We start from the raw sequence: 15,650 nt of genomic DNA on the forward strand, positions 1-15,650 counted from the left end.
TAGCAGGAATAAAATTAGTTCTTCCATGATAAATGAACAGCAAAGTCCCAAGTAATTGTAACTCACATCTGTTTTGACCTCTCAATCAATATTTCCCCAAAAGAAACATGGCATTTGAACATGAGCAGCAAACATCACTTGAAGTCACCCAAATAATACCTAATTTCACAAACAGTTCTTTTGTTAAAGCTTGAGACATCCATCCTGAAGTTAAGTAGAAAAAAGCATACACTGACACCCAGCAGTAACAACCATCTTCTGCAACGTGGTTTTGCTACCCTGCAATAATGGAGGTGCAACCTTAACTGCTTCTTTTCACAGTTAACTTTATCAGCCATGTCCACTGATGAAGGTGGGTTTGTAAAACGTCTGAAATGCTTAACTGAAGTGGCTGAAACTTGGACAGAACATCCTGTTCTGTTTCTGGCAGCGAGGCAGTAGCATCTTGAACCTAGGGATGGGAGTTCCTCAGGGAACGTCCGACTCACACACGTACCTTGACTAGAAGATGACAACTAGATGTTGACCTCCACACCTCTGCCCATACACAGACACACAGACAACTTGGTTGTTTCTGAGGCAACCACTAAGTTGTCACAAGCTTCAGATGAGGGTATTAAAAAAAACACACACCCCCTCTGCCCCCCCCCCCCCCCCCCCCCAATCCCACACTAAGACAAATGCTGGCTTTTTTTAACATGCCAAGCAGTGAACTGCTGTAGTTCTGCATCTGCTTTGTGAGCAGATGATGCATCTTAGCCCCCCAAAAAGTCTCATTTAATGGGTCAGAAATTTCCAAGAGAAGGAAGAATCTGACAGTTACGAGCAGGAACCCAAAGGTAAGCAATTCACACTTGCAAGCCTGAGCTCATAGATGCAATGACACCTACACAAAAAGCTGAATAATTTTATCCAAATGAATTTGAATCACAGTCAACCCCACACCACCTTCTCTTGCATGGACTACATCTTTAGTAGACAGTTACCAAATTAACGAGGGTTAAACTTGTTTAATCAAGTCTTCACAAGAGTCTATTTGAATCTTCTTAAGATCACTGTAGTTCTTGTTTAGACCATACTTTTTGGTTCTTCTGCATCTTCAAAGCTTGCCACTTTCTGGAGAAACCTGTCATACCTTAAAGACTCACCTTGCTTTAAGTCAAATCACATAATTTGATAAGGTAGCAGAAGATGTCCAAAGCACACTGAAATTTAAAATCAGCTCCAGAGGTTTGGATGGGAAGATCTTTCTAAATACAAATCAGCATATCTGGTCTTCTAAGAGTCACCTATTATTTAGACTATGACAATCACCACAGCATTTGAATGTTACTACTACATCCTAAATCTTTTACTGAAGAAGATTTTTACTACCAGCAAGTTAAATATATGCATCTCAAAACGATCTGTATTTTGGGCAAACCCAGAGTGGAAGAAAACTTTTCAGTCCACCCTGACCGTGCCAGTGAAGCAAGTTTATCCTTCATGAAATCACAGTCTTGTATTTCCATGTTGTTTAGGGTGCTCTCAATTTACCCAGTACGTCCTGTTTAGGTTCTTGGGATCTATGACTTCAACCTTCTGTAGATAAGGCCGTGAATGGTTCCTTATTTCCACTTCTACTATCACAGCAGATTCAGCATTCAGCTTGGAAAAGAGGCTTCAGCTTTCCTCTGTGAACCTTAGAGCACCAAATGTAATTTAAAAAGTAGTCCACAATAACATTAGGTAATGGAAGAATTACATTACCCGAAAACACAAGTATTTTCAAGTTGATATATTTGTCTTTGAAAAAGTATTTGCAAACTGCTTCTTAACATCTTGCCTCTGGCTAGAAGCAGGATGTACTTTCAGTTAGCAAAATTGCACATTGTTCAAAATACTGGTTATTAAGTCCAAACTAACACGCACTTAATGTTGCTTCTTCATCAGTTTCCTGGCTAGACAGGACCCAGATTTCTAGCAGAAAAGAAAGAGGTAGCATCAGGACTTTGTTTCTTTGTTCTTCAAGAACAAAATATAAACTACTTTATCTTTTCATTCCAGGACTCGCATGAAATCTTCTTATTTTCTCACTCTAATTCCTACTCACACAGATACAGTACCGTTAAGCGCAGTTTGATGAACAGCAACACACAGATTGAAAGGATGCCAAACACCAGCACATACAGTGGCCTAAAGCACTCAATTGTAAAACCTTGTTTTTAGCTACTCAATTTCTGCAGAACTTCAGCTACCACACTTAAGTTTTCTATGAGAGATCTCTGGCTGAACCTCAACACCAAGTAGAGAATTGTACCTTAGAAGTAAGAACATTTGAAGACCAAGCATCCAGTTAAAAAGTGAGAGTTGTAAATGCCTGTTTGCTATAGTATCACAGACTTCTCTCTACAGGCTGTCAAAGTTACTCAATGCCCAGGATGATCTATATCAAGTAACAGGGCATCTCTTCTTTGGTGAGATCCCACCTAATCTGCTACTTAAGTCAATAAATATCTATCAGAAAAATGGAGAAATGATTCTCCAGCATGAGACACAGCTATTCTTGCCTTTTCCAGTGCTCCTTCTTGATGCCACAGAACTACTACACAGTGTCGTAGGTTCCACCAAGTGCTAAGATGACAATTTGGCATCAGTTTCTAGAAGCATGGCATATTCTCAAATAATTAATGTCAGCAGAAGTTAGATTTTGAAGACAGCATTTCGCAGTCCACTAAGAACACAAGTCCAAGGTTATCTCAAACTGTGTACTTACATTCAGTGAACGCTGTTGATATAAAACTACCTTGGAAATTAACCTATGGACTGGTATAATATGTGTAAGAAATCTGAAGGTGAATTCACACTTGCCAAGAGCTCATTTCTGATGCCGCTCATCATAAAACCCATGAAAACACATAGCATTTTCTGTACACTTGTACCAATATAAACAACAGTAAATAAGACAAGGACCATTACCTGAATATGAGTAAAATCACTACACTCACAGAATGTCTATCACTCATTAATTCTCCATGTTAAACAAGTCGGAAGGGTCACAAACAGTATGATATATCCTTATACATACTAACTATATAAATAACTCCAGAGTTGATATTTTGCATGCAGTATTAGTTTATATACTTTCCCAACCCCAAGAAAATCCTTCAGCAGTCACATGAAGCCAAGCAGGCTGTGCTTATGGGTTATCTTGTATATCAAGCTTTCAGAATGTTACGCTGGAAGTAGCTTCACAATGAAAGATCAGAGGATGATTACTGACTGCATCTTACAATGTCAAACAATTCACCTTAACCACTTCACATTTGCAAGATTAATAAAAGAGGTTCCTGCACAGTATGTCGTTGGGCTGTCCCCACACTTAACTAACCACGTAAGCCTGGACACAGCCATGTACAGCTCAGTCTCAACTGTAAATGTCACATTATAAACAAATAAATCTAGTCCTAAATACTGTATTGCAGAGAGTGAGATTCTTAGGTAGCTTCCACTTAATAGATTACTTACATTCCACATTCCAGTCTACCCTTCTCCACATTCAGGAAAAACAAAACATGCTGCAACTGTCCACTAGTCTTCTAATGAATCACTTTTGGGGGAAGTATCAGACCAGGTGTTCTAGAAGTTTGATTAACTGCAAGCAAGGACTGTACAAAAAAACTGGCTGGATGGCCGGGCCCAAAGAGTTGTGGTGAACGGAGTTAAATCCGGTTGGTGGCTGGTCACGAGTGGTGTCCCCCAGGGCTCGGTTTTGGGGCCACTCCTGTTTAACATCTTTATTAATGATCTAGATGAGGGGATCGAGTGCACCCTCATTAAGTTTGCAGATGACACCAAGTTGGGTGGGAGTGTTGATCTGCTCGAGGGTAGGGAGGCTCTGCAGAGAGATCTGGACAGGCTGGAGCGATGGGCTCAGGCCAACTGTAGGAGTTTCAATAAGGCCAAATGCCGGGTGCTGCACTTGGGCCACAACAACCCCCAGCAGCGCTACAGGCTTGGGGAGGAGTGGCTGGAGAGCTGCCAGTCAGAGAGGGACCTGGGGGTGTTGACTGACACCCGGCTGAACATGAGCCAGCAGTGTGCCCAGGTGGCCAAGAAGGCCAATGGCATCCTGGCTTGCATCAGAAATAGCGTGGCCAGCAGGGACAGGGAAGTGATCTTACCCCTGTACTCCGCACTGGTGAGGCTGCACCTCAGTTGCTGTGTTCAGTTTTGGGCCCCTCACTACAAAAAGGACATTGAATTACTTGAGTGTGTCCAGAGAAGGGCAACAAAGCTGGTGAAGGGTCTGGAGCACATGTCGTACGAGGAGCAGCTGAGGGAACTGGGGTTGTTTAGTCTGGAGAAGAGGAGGCTGAGGGGAGACCTCATCGCCCTCTACAACTACCTGAAAGGAGGTTGCAGAGAACTCGGGATGAGTCTCTTTAACCAAGTAACAAGTGATAGTACAAAAGGTGATGGCCTCAAGTTGCACCAGGCAGGTTTAGACTGGATATTAGGAAGTATTTCTTTACAGAACAGGTTGTTAGGCATTGGAATGGGCTGCCCAGGGCAGTGGTGGAGTCCCCATCCCTGGAGGTGTTTAAGAGTCTGGCTGACATAGCGCTGAAGGATATGGTGTACTTGAGAACTGTCAATGTCAGCTTAATGGCTGGACTGGATGATCTACAAAGGTCTTTTCCGACCCTGATGATTCTGTGATTCTGTGAACTGCACAACTTAACTATCAGTATTGTCTGGGTTCTGACGTAGTCCAAGTACTGCTCGGTGTACTAACTTCATCTCAAGTAAAAAATATTGACCCTACATGAAACCTTTAGAAAAAACAGAAGTAGCTGGTCTGGCCCTGCAACTACTGAAAACACTTTGATTTCAGTAGTGCTGAAATGCCACACCTAGCAATGTATGGGTCCTCCTTCTGTCTCCTGTACCTCCCCTCTTGAACTCCACACAGGTAACTCACACATATTTGCAGTCTGTCTTTAACACAGATGCGGTGGTACTCTTTTTCCTTCTTCCTGCCACATGAAGAATGCTTTTAAGAAACTTCCCTTCATTGCAGACATGAAAAAAATTGAACACACAGCTAGTTAGGTTGCTGAAATAGAGGCTATGAGTGGAAAAAATAGGACAACTTCAAAAGCTAGGACAACTAATACAGAGAAACAAAAAGAAACAGTTGCAGGTACTATCTGTATTCACAAATTATTTTAGATTAACGGAAGAGGGGGCTAGCCAACATACGTTATTTGGGCAACAGATAGCAAATTCATTTATGAAAAAACTTCCACCGTCTAATTTCACATAAAATTATGAAGTAAGCCACAGTAAAGGAAATATTGTTAAATTACGTCTTTTCGTTTAATCCAGATTACCTACTGAAACCAAGATTTAATAATGTTATAATTAAAGCAATAGAAATATCCACCTCAATGTCAACAAATTTTGATGCAAAGAGCACATTCTCCTCAGAGTTTCTGTGGAAAAAGACAAGAATTGTAACTACAGATCCTTACTTCAAGTTTGTCTTCAGTTATGAAAATAAACTGTTCTCCTGTTCCAGTTCTTCAATACTGTCCAGAAATTTAATGATATAAAGTTTCTCACAGCTCTACGATTAGAATTACATTGAAAATTATTTCATGAGTAACAGTGGCACACAATATTCTTTTTGCAGAGGACCTGGTCAAGTCATTCAGATTTAGCACACCTTCCTGTGTTGCAACAGCTGCAGGAATGATACAAAGTGATCTAAGAAACTAAGGGTTCCCTGAAGAGAATCTCAGGCTGGAGAGAAACACGAGATGCTGCCTCTCTGCCTCAGGATGCAAACACCAGTCCGTTGGAAGGGCTAGGCTGTCCCACTCCTGCACTACGGTCTGGCCTTCCTCTCTTGGCCAGGAAGAAACTAACCATGTGTACTGTAATTGGCAGTCTCTTTTCATAGTTGCATAGCAGGGGTTTACTTCAAATAACATCAAGTCCTTAGATTAATAACTAGAAAGCCAAGTGGGACAGTGTACAAGATATTGTCTAATGCATCTTCTTCCTAGTTCAACTCTAAAAGTTCCTTTAACTCTGCTACACAGATTCCTGTAGGGTTTTAACTTCCACTCTACTGCTTCAGTAGAAAAAATTACTATTAAAACACTGCTCTTGAAAAAAGAGCATCCTGAATAGCTAGAGGGCCCCCAAATCATTTTATATTTCAAAAGTTGCCGAATAGGCAGATTTCCAACCTGGCATCTACAGCCTTCCTCCCTTTCCTTGCTGCTAGAGAGGAACATGTCAGGAGCTCACAACAGCATACATAAACAGGCACGCACAGTAAAAAAAACCCTTTTTATTTTTAGCTGTCCAGTGTTTCTTTAGGCATTCTAAAGCTCAAGAGATGAGAGCTTCAAGCCAGAACCTAATGCCGCTTTTGAAGGTAGTCTCATTCAACTGCTCCACGAACAGTTTGTGCCAGTAGACAAGGTCTTTGACTTTCTCCAAATAGTGCTTGCCTACTACAAGCAAACTGCATTAGCTGCATCAGAATATTGCTTCTACTACGCCTGTCCCACTTGGTTTTCTCATGGCTGACAGGCCCTAAGGAGAAAGCGATACATTAGATGCTTTAAGTGAGATACTACAGCTCTACTGCAGGCAACTGCTGAACAACTTTGAAAACAGGTCCCCTATTAACAGCGTTCAAGTAACAAAAAAAAAAAACCCTTCCTTTTTCCCTGCTTTATGCAAGAAGAATAGAAACAGACCATCTTAACCACATCTGAGCAGGAAAACAAAGTTTGCCTTTGAATAGGAAGGTGTAGTAACTGTAGATACTCCTTTAATCTCTCTGAACAAGGAGGCTGTCTAAAATATCCCTCTACCTGACCTAGATGCAACAGAACACAGCAGAAGCCTGCCCCAACTCAGCAGGGATTCAACGCACCGGCATTACACACTGCACTTCGGTCTGCTTTTGTATTTGTTCTGAGGTGAAAGAGTGGCAGTGCTTGCAACCACAAGCTAAACATGAACTTCTGTTGCACAGGGTATGCTTAGTGACCTCTTTGCCAAAAGAACTGTTTTGATTAAATCTCACAACTTGAGCATACCCTGAAGAACACTCTCAACCATCAGTTAGGTATCTGAAATTCATCTAAGCGTTACTTAGATGGGTCAACTCATAAAGGATCCATCCATCCTCTTACCATACACCCAAGGACAACAGAGTGCCTATTTTTACGTATAAGATATTCCTACCCTCTGAGCAGCGAGCAGAGCTCCACAGATGACAGGACTGGCACTACAGCAGTAAGCATCAACTACTCAAGTACTTCTGTGACTCCTTCATTTCCCACATCCCAGATGACAGGTGGACAACTGGTTTAGTTCCCAGTCACATTTACTAACTGTTAGGTCACAAGCTACAGTGTAGTCTTCAGCACACTTCCTTCCTCAGCCACGCAAGTAATTTCTTTCTCCTTTTGTAGGCCCTCACCTAGATTCCCATCTGTTTGCCTCTGCTCCAGAAAGGCTCTCAATTAAAGACAGTCAGTTTTACTCTGCAAAACTGGCACAGCACAAAGAGAACTGTCATGGCTCACTTCAGATTTATTTCTGATGAACTGTCCTGCAGCAGAGCTTCAGAACAAAATAGCACAATTTTAATTCCACTCAGAAAACTTATATGGTGCACGTATGTAGTAATAGAAGCAAGACACACAGTTACAGACAGTAAGTGACTATTGTTTTTCTTTCCCCCCATATACAAGTTCTGGTTTAACACTTATAGTCTTTCAACTCTGTGTTGCAGATTATTTCACCCCCAGGCAGACAGGTGCTCCAAGTACGATCAGCTTTGCTGCAAAAAAGATACACGACATTTATATTGTACAGTGCAACTCAGAACTCAGTTCTTTAGCTACTGACAATCATAAAGCTTTACACTACAGTTGCAAGTTGAACTTGAAGTACTTCATACCACTAGAAAAAGCATCCCTGAAAATATGCAGGTACCAAGGAATAAAAAGTTAGAAAGTTTACTTGCAAAGCCTTTGATGTGAGCAGCCAAGGTAACCTTCACTATTCACTCAGCTCATTTTTTAGCTAGAATGAAGTCTACAGACTTCGAGCAAGAGTCAAAAAAGATGTGATAAATAAAGTGAAAACACCTGCCTGTAGCAAGTTTGGGGGTTTTGCTTTTGGTCCCCCACCAAAAGCCTGCAATTTTAGCACCATGAGAAACAGTCATCCAAAAGATAATTTGATTAATTTTTCAAGTTTTCTATAGAGGAGAAAAGAGACTCTTTCCAAAGGGAAACGCATTTGGTTTTAAATGGTTACTATATAAGATGATGTGATTGCTTCTTTGCCTTTTAATTATAATTTGTTAAAAAAGAGTTTCATCTCTTTTTTAAAACAGTAATTTCAATGTATATTTTACTGTGAAGGAGTACTGAAAAGTCTTTGTCATACACTATCTACACATTGGGGCAAGATGTAGCTGCTACATGCTGGAAATAAATTACACTAATCAAAATATCTAAATGCAAGAACACACACACGACCTGTGCAATTTTCAAGCTGGGCATCTCTGAAATACCCTCTCTCTTGGAATTGTACTACCTTACTATCACACCCTACAACGATACAGAAAAAGACTTTTTGTTTTACCCTGAACAACACAACCCATCCCTTTAAGACAGAAATGGGAGTAAAAGCACACCGATCTTTCTTTGCAGGAAACCTTGGTTTATTATTCTCTTTTTCTAAGCCGAGGTCAGAGCAAAAACACTCGGATTTCGTTTTATTTTCCCCTCTGCAAACTTTGCTTTCCTTCCACCGCTTCTTCACCAACACACACAGAAGGGAGCGAGGTTTCTCAGGCTTATTAGACGGATTTGGCGCAGGAAGTGTCAGTCAAATTCTTCCATTTGCTTTGACACGGGTGGTGGTGGGGGTGTTCAGACAAGATAAACATCCCCGTCACCCCCTTTCCCTTTTTATTTTATGATAAGCAGGAGGGGAACTGGCTGGCCACGACGCTGCCTGCCTGTCCCACTCCGAGGCTACCCCAGGCACAAGCGCCAGCGGTCGGCGGGCTGCCCGGCTGGCCGCGCCCGGCCTGTCCCCCCCGCCTCGCCCCCACACACCGGCCGGAAAGAGCGAGCAGCTTCTCTCCGACGGCCGGACTAGGTGGGGCTCCGGCTCGGACTTCCCGCTGACAACGACGGCGGCAGCCGGGGACCGTCCCCTTCCCCGCCCGCGGCAGGGCCGAGCCGGGCGTCACCCGCCCCTCCCCACAGCCGGCCGGGCCCCACGTCGCGGCCCCGAGCCGCGGGGTTACAACTTTCCGCTTCCGCTCCAACTTCTGCTCCGGGGACCGGCGGGGGCGGGGGGGGGGGAGGGGGGGCGGGTGGCGGCGAAGGGCAGGGCCGGGCCCTCGGCCCGGCTGGCAGCGGCTGCCCCTCAGCGCCCCACTCTCTCCCCCACCCCCCTGCGGTGTCCCCCCGCCGCTGAGGCCGGACGAGGCGGCGGCTCCCAGTTCCTCCTCCGCCATGTTTCAGGCTCGTGCCCCTTCCCTCACATCGCGCCGCTCCCCGCCGCCGCTCCTCTGCCGCCACCCCCCCCGCAGCCGCCGCCGCCCCCACCGGCCCGTCCCCGCCCCACCGCGCCGCGCCACCTGTACCAGACACGCCGCTCCCCTCCCCGCCGCCACAGCGACCCGGCCCGCTCCGCGCTCCCCGCCACGACCTACCGGACAGCGCCTCCGCTCCCCGCCGACCGCTGCCGCCTCGCCGGCCGAGCCCGCTGCGCTCCCTCTCGCTGCCTGTGCCGGGGCGCGGCTTGGGGCCGTCGCCGTGACGCCGCACGCCCAGCCTCGCTCTGGCGCGGCGGGGGCGGGGGCGGCGCGGAGGGGAGGGGTGACCTCGCCGCTACGCTCCCCCTGCGCAGGCGCGCGGCGCCGCGCGGCCGCCCCTCCCCCATTTCCCCCCTGCCCGCCCCGCCCCGCTCGCCCGGGCCCATGGCGGTGCGGCCGCCTGGGCGGGGAGGGGCGGCCTCGCCTCCGCGGGGCGCTGGCACCCGCGCATCGCCCCCCCGGCACGCGCCGCCGGCGCGGAGCGGCTGGTGGCGGGGGGGGAGCGGGGGTGGGAAGGGACGGCCGCCGCTTTACCGGCGTTGCCCTCGCTGGGGCGGGCCGGGCCGCCCGCCGTGCGGCTCCGCGGCCTCCCCCGGCCTGCCCCCAGCCTGCCGCCACCGCCTCCGGTGGCAGCGAGCTAGCCAGGGAGGGAGGCAGGGAGGCAGGGAAGCAGGCCGGCCTGTCCCCCCGGGCCCGGGGTGTGTGGGGGCCGGGGCCCTCGTTCACATGCTCCTGCTTTGGGTTTGGGAGATGTTTATTCGGGGATGGAGCACGAGCAAAATGGGCTATTTCAGGGGCTGGAAAAGCGTGTTGGAGCTGGAGTCCAGAGCCCAGGCTTGCCTTGCAGTACCCAGCCTGTGGTCTGTACCCTGTCTCCTGTCAGATGTTCCCAAAGACACCTCGTGCTCCATAGCAGCGTGTCTGTCGGCATAATGCAAGTCCTCTCCCCGAGTTTTTGCTGGGGTAACACAAGTCCCTCTCTCCCCAAGTTGTTGTTGGGATAGCACAAGTCCCTCTCCCCAAGTTGTCGCTCAAGTAGGAGCCATAGGTTATAGCTCAAAGATGGATCAAAAGCACAGTCTGGTTGCTTTAAGTTAATTTAGAGCATTGAGAGCTGGAAAAGTAAATGTCGGGACAGTGTTTCTTACTTTTCTAAAAGGGTTTTGAGATCCATTGGTGAAAGGTGTCTCAGAAATGCAACATACTACTGTTTTTACATGGATTATTACATCTCTGGATGTGAACAGCCTATCATTAGTCCTGCTGATACACAGCAGGATGCCCACTGCCTGCAAATAATTACAGTATTTCTTAGCCTTTCTCTTATTTAAGTCCTCAATAATGTAAGTCATGTTTTTTCTGAGTGTCACTAATATTTTCCAGTTAACAAAGGGTTTAACTGACAAGGGTTAAAAATAAATGAGCATTTATGTTTCTAGGAAACACTTAGTAAGCAAATAGTTAAGTGGTACATTCAGATAAAACTTTTGCTCAGAGGAAGTCCGCAGCAGAGTGTAAAACTGACAGGAAGTTGCAGTGAGGCTTCTGGCAAGGAGAGTGGGTGTGGAGGAAGCACAGGCTTTCTGTTTGTATCACAGAGATAGAAAAGGGATAAAAAAAAAGAGATTACATTTCCCCAAGTTGCATGATGGAGCGTTCCTTGCTATAAATGTTTGGAGACCATATATCTTTCAATGAATGTGTGGGGATGCTAGAGCTCAGAGCAAACGGAGTCAGAGAATGACCGGGGAAATGAACTGCCTTTGGTAAGAGAAGCTTCATCTAGATTCAAGGCATCCAGAAAGTGACGCATTTAAAAAATATTTCTCTTTTAGAGTGTTGCTCCCAAATCCCAAACGTCATAAAATCTCTTCCACAGTCCAGACAAATCTCTTGGTGTTTTACAGCTTAAACCCTTGTGCAGTACTTTGATAATGAATCCCTGTAAATGACAGATAATGCAAGAGAGTTCAGGTTATGAGGAACCAAGCACATAGAAACCAGTCCTTTCTCAGCGGGGCATCCTATGCAGGGCAAAAATCACTAATGAGAGATGTCAAAATAGATAAAATACAGCCTCTCAAGTAAAAACCATAAGAGCATCTCATGCAATTATTAAATGTATAGCGTGTTTACTCACTGGATAGAAAAACATTTCTGTTTCTTTAGTCTTTTCTGTCAGCAGATATTATTATCAGCACCCAGAAATGTTCAGAGGAAAAGAACAAACAGAAAGATATAGCCTCTGCCCTCACAAATTTCTTCAGTGAACTAGATTAATCACAAATAACAAGCAGCGTTCCGGGAACAGATGTGTGTCATTACCGTAATAATATTTTAGAGTGTGCCTTTAATTGCCCTGTGTTTTATAGGCAGTGGGGCAAATACTGCTCTTTGCTGTATTTGCCTTTGGGAGTCTGAGTGAGTCTCCCGTGAGCAGATCTTGGCGTTCTGAGTTTCATACAGCGGAATCTGGAACTCAGTATTTTAAAAGAAGTGTATATACACGTATATATGCATATGGTTTACTTAATATAGACATGCTTGGAGATTGATCACTGTAACTAGAAGAAATAGGCAATTAGGATCCATTCTGAGCAAGAGATGGAGTGTTCCCTTTTCCCAGCTCTCTTGGCCACATACTTTGAATATCAGTCGGGTCCTTAAGTTTGGATTTTCCTATGAATCATCTAGCTAATCCTCAGTGCAATTCTTAAACCAGCTTTACTCATATCAGTGTGACTGGCGAATAGAAATTGGTGTGCTTGTTAAGCATACTCACCCGGTACTTCACAGGGCTTGCTCCGCTCAGCTTGCTAAGCATTTCACATGTGCTTGAGCCGCTTGCTGATGGTCGTGCAAGCAACTGTGCCAGTGTGGAGGTGCCCCTATGATGGAGCAACTCCCCAGAGAACCGGGAATAAGGAAGAAATGGAGGAGGTAGAGCCAAAGTGCTGTTGTGCTGAATAGAAACAACACAGATGCATCAGCTATCCTTAGTGGGCCTGCCTGTGCCCAGCATCGATCTGGAGTTTTGAAGAAAGGAGGTCAATTACCCAGCCACCTGCTCACCTAATGAGAAAACAGGAGAGACTTGCTTATGCCCATAACCTTAATGACAAATAGACCTTTCCAAAGCACTGTACCACTTGTCCTTTGGGTTGTAACTTCTGTCTCCTAATTTACCAGTTGCCTGCCTGTACTTCAAAAACCTCTTATTTCAATGAATTAGCTGGAGCTAGTTCAGCCTGCTCATCACTAACACATTGAGCTGTCTGATAATGTCATGGCTGTTGTGAGCAACAGTCACAAGAGAACATAGAAGATCACCCCTGATGGAAGAGGAGGAGCAAAATACTGGCACATCTTGTTAAAAAGTTCTGTGAAATTAGTGGGGGGAAAGGGGGAGTTGATAGATTATTTGGGGAAAACAAAGGAATATTTTTTTAAACAATGCTTTAATAAAAGCTTGGCAGGATGGCCTTTGGTCACCTCCATATAATTTTCTCAACTTTGCCTGCATTGTTTTCACTGGGGCTGCATGGGTGTTGGAGCGAAGAATGTGGCTCTATGTGTACTGCAGTTTCATTACTGCTGAAATACAGCCATCTCCGGGACAGAATGCAGAGCTGGCTTGTGCCAGCAAACTCTGAAGTTTAATGGGCATGTGGTGCCAGGGAATGCTGTGCTGGCTGCATGCCAACTAGCTGTGAACTTTTCTAGAAATTTGTCCTGAAGGGAGAAGAAATGTCATTTGGTTAATCTAGGAGGATGCTTTGCTTTAAGAGAGGAAGCAAAGTTCTTGTCTTTTCTAGTGAATGGACTGAAAGGGTCGATTCTTAGCTCTGAAAGTCAGTTGTTCCAGCAAGAGAGTGTTTACTAGATCAGAACGTGCTTTGGATCGTGAAAGCAATAAGGAGACATCATCTCCAGCACTAAAGAAAAATGTTGGTTTTGAGACATAGGTGCGTGAGATATCTTTATCATTCTTTATCCTTCAACATGATTTTTGTTTGGTATTTCTCCATACTTGGAAGATTTAGTCATGCAGAGTGGGAACACCTGCCTGCCTGAATCGCTCCCAGAGACATGTCTTCCCCTGCAAACTCAATGCAATTTCTCTGTGTCTTCATGTCTGTTGATATGGCTTCGACCTGAGATTTTTACACTGATAATTATCAATTCTACTAGTTCATCATCTTCACTTCTGACGTAGCTTCCATTATGCAGTTCTGCATCTTAACTTCTCTTCATTGCAACTTCTTGATGTATTGCCATTTACTAATCACAGTTGTTTAAACATGGGTTTATTCACAAGCTTGACTGAAACTTAACACCAAGACTTCTTTTTTTTTTTTTTCCCCCAAGTCTTTTTCACTTTCCATATGTTTATCTCATTGTTGAGGAAAACCCTCAGTTACTTCTCAGCTCCTCTTCCTCCTCCAAACTATCTTGAATTAATGCTTTTTCCTATCTCTTAGGAATATTCCATGACTCTTCCAATTTATATGCCAATATCTCTCACTGGGTGAACCCTTTTCACTGCCATTGGCCCAAATCCTACTATTTATTCATATAATATAGCCCTCCCTGTATCTTGTGATTTGTCTCCCTCCCTACCCCATGGTAACTGCTTTGAGGAGCAAAATTTGCCTTTGTTTTTCCAAGCTGGGTAGGAACAGACAACTGACACTACTGCAATTTAAATTGTAAATGTCAGCATTTATTTACAGGGGTCTCATTTTTTAGTCTATTTTCTCCTGTCTTTGAGAGACTACTTTTGTATCACTGTAGTTACTTCAAATAAAGCAAGGAATAGATGTTTCACAACATGGTTGTTGTGAAAGCACAGTACAAGTGCAGAGAGATTCAAGAAAATGCCCTGAGCTCTGGAATTTAACTCTTAAAAATAAGGATTAATTTGGTAAAAGGAAAAGCCTACTTTATTTTATCCTGTGTTGAAAAGATCTTTCAAATTGCACTGGACAACCAGCTGATCAGATAAGGAACAAGATTGTCACAGCAAGGTAAGTGTTTTAAAAGAGTGAATGAAGAATAATGTATCCAATTGGAACTAGAGAGGGAATGTAATTACCTGGAGCAGAATCTGTCCAGGATACAGGCAAGCACTTCTCTCTCTCTCTCTCTCTCTCTCTCTCAAAAAAAACAAACCAAAACAAAACAAAAACAACACACATGTTTTAACAATTTTAAAGCTTCAGAAGTTTTACTTCCCTGCATTTCCAGGAGAACACTTTCAGCAGCACATGATGCAGAAAGAAGGTTACTACCTTCTGAATCACCAGCTCCTGTGATACCTGGATAGTTCTTCAAAGTCTTCCATAAAAGGACTGGGTGCAACGGCAGTTAACTGCTGATGATGACTGATACGTTCACAATTTAGATAACATTGGCAGTATAAACTTCTAAACATGGCAGTATAAACTAAAGCTTAGTTTCCCCCATTTATAATTCTGCACTCCTCCTGAGAATGTCCTTCTTCACCCTGTTACCAGACATTTGAGAATAATGCATTGAGCAGAATAGAATAGCCTGAATAAAGACAGCACTGGGACCGTAGTGGTAGGCCCAATCAAGTATATGGGAAGCGGATACTTTTGACACTGCTTTACCAGAACATGAAAGTACAGAATTTTGGCTTGGGAAGAGAGTGTTTATAATTATAACTGAATGTCAGTACCAACATTTTAACTAACATACCTTTCGATTTTAATGAGCTTTACACCAGAACTTAAATTCAGCCCTTGAGGGATGTGCAACATTTAGCAATACTTGCATATAAAATATATATTCACTTCTGGTTTATGTCAATATTAAGACAGGAGCAAGTATATTTAATAATGACAGGTCTAAAAATGCTCAGTGTTTTTTGTCCTGCTTCTCCCAGCAGCAGAATTATATCCCAATTAACACAGCAATTTACACTGAGATATAGATATGATTTTTCTTTGCTTCCTTTCCTTTCTGTCCACTTCAGAATCAAGCCTTAATTAACACA

At 44.3% G+C, this 15,650-nt stretch overlaps 1 protein-coding gene across 1 annotated transcript in view; it reads right to left on the reverse strand.

Annotated features, from left to right (window-relative positions):
- RAP1B (RAP1B, member of RAS oncogene family) overlaps positions 1-9,871 on the reverse strand; it is a 31,499-nt gene extending 21,628 nt beyond the window's left edge. Inside the window, exon 1 of the mRNA XM_074827275.1 lies at positions 9,749-9,871. The gene's annotated coding sequence lies outside the window, so the exon portion shown is untranslated. The remainder of the gene's footprint in view (positions 1-9,748) is intronic.
- Between the last annotated feature and the right edge of the window lie 5,779 nt (positions 9,872-15,650).

This window comes from Strix aluco, chromosome 5 (genome assembly GCF_031877795.1).
Source record: "Strix aluco isolate bStrAlu1 chromosome 5, bStrAlu1.hap1, whole genome shotgun sequence".
NCBI lineage: Eukaryota > Metazoa > Chordata > Aves > Strigiformes > Strigidae > Strix > Strix aluco.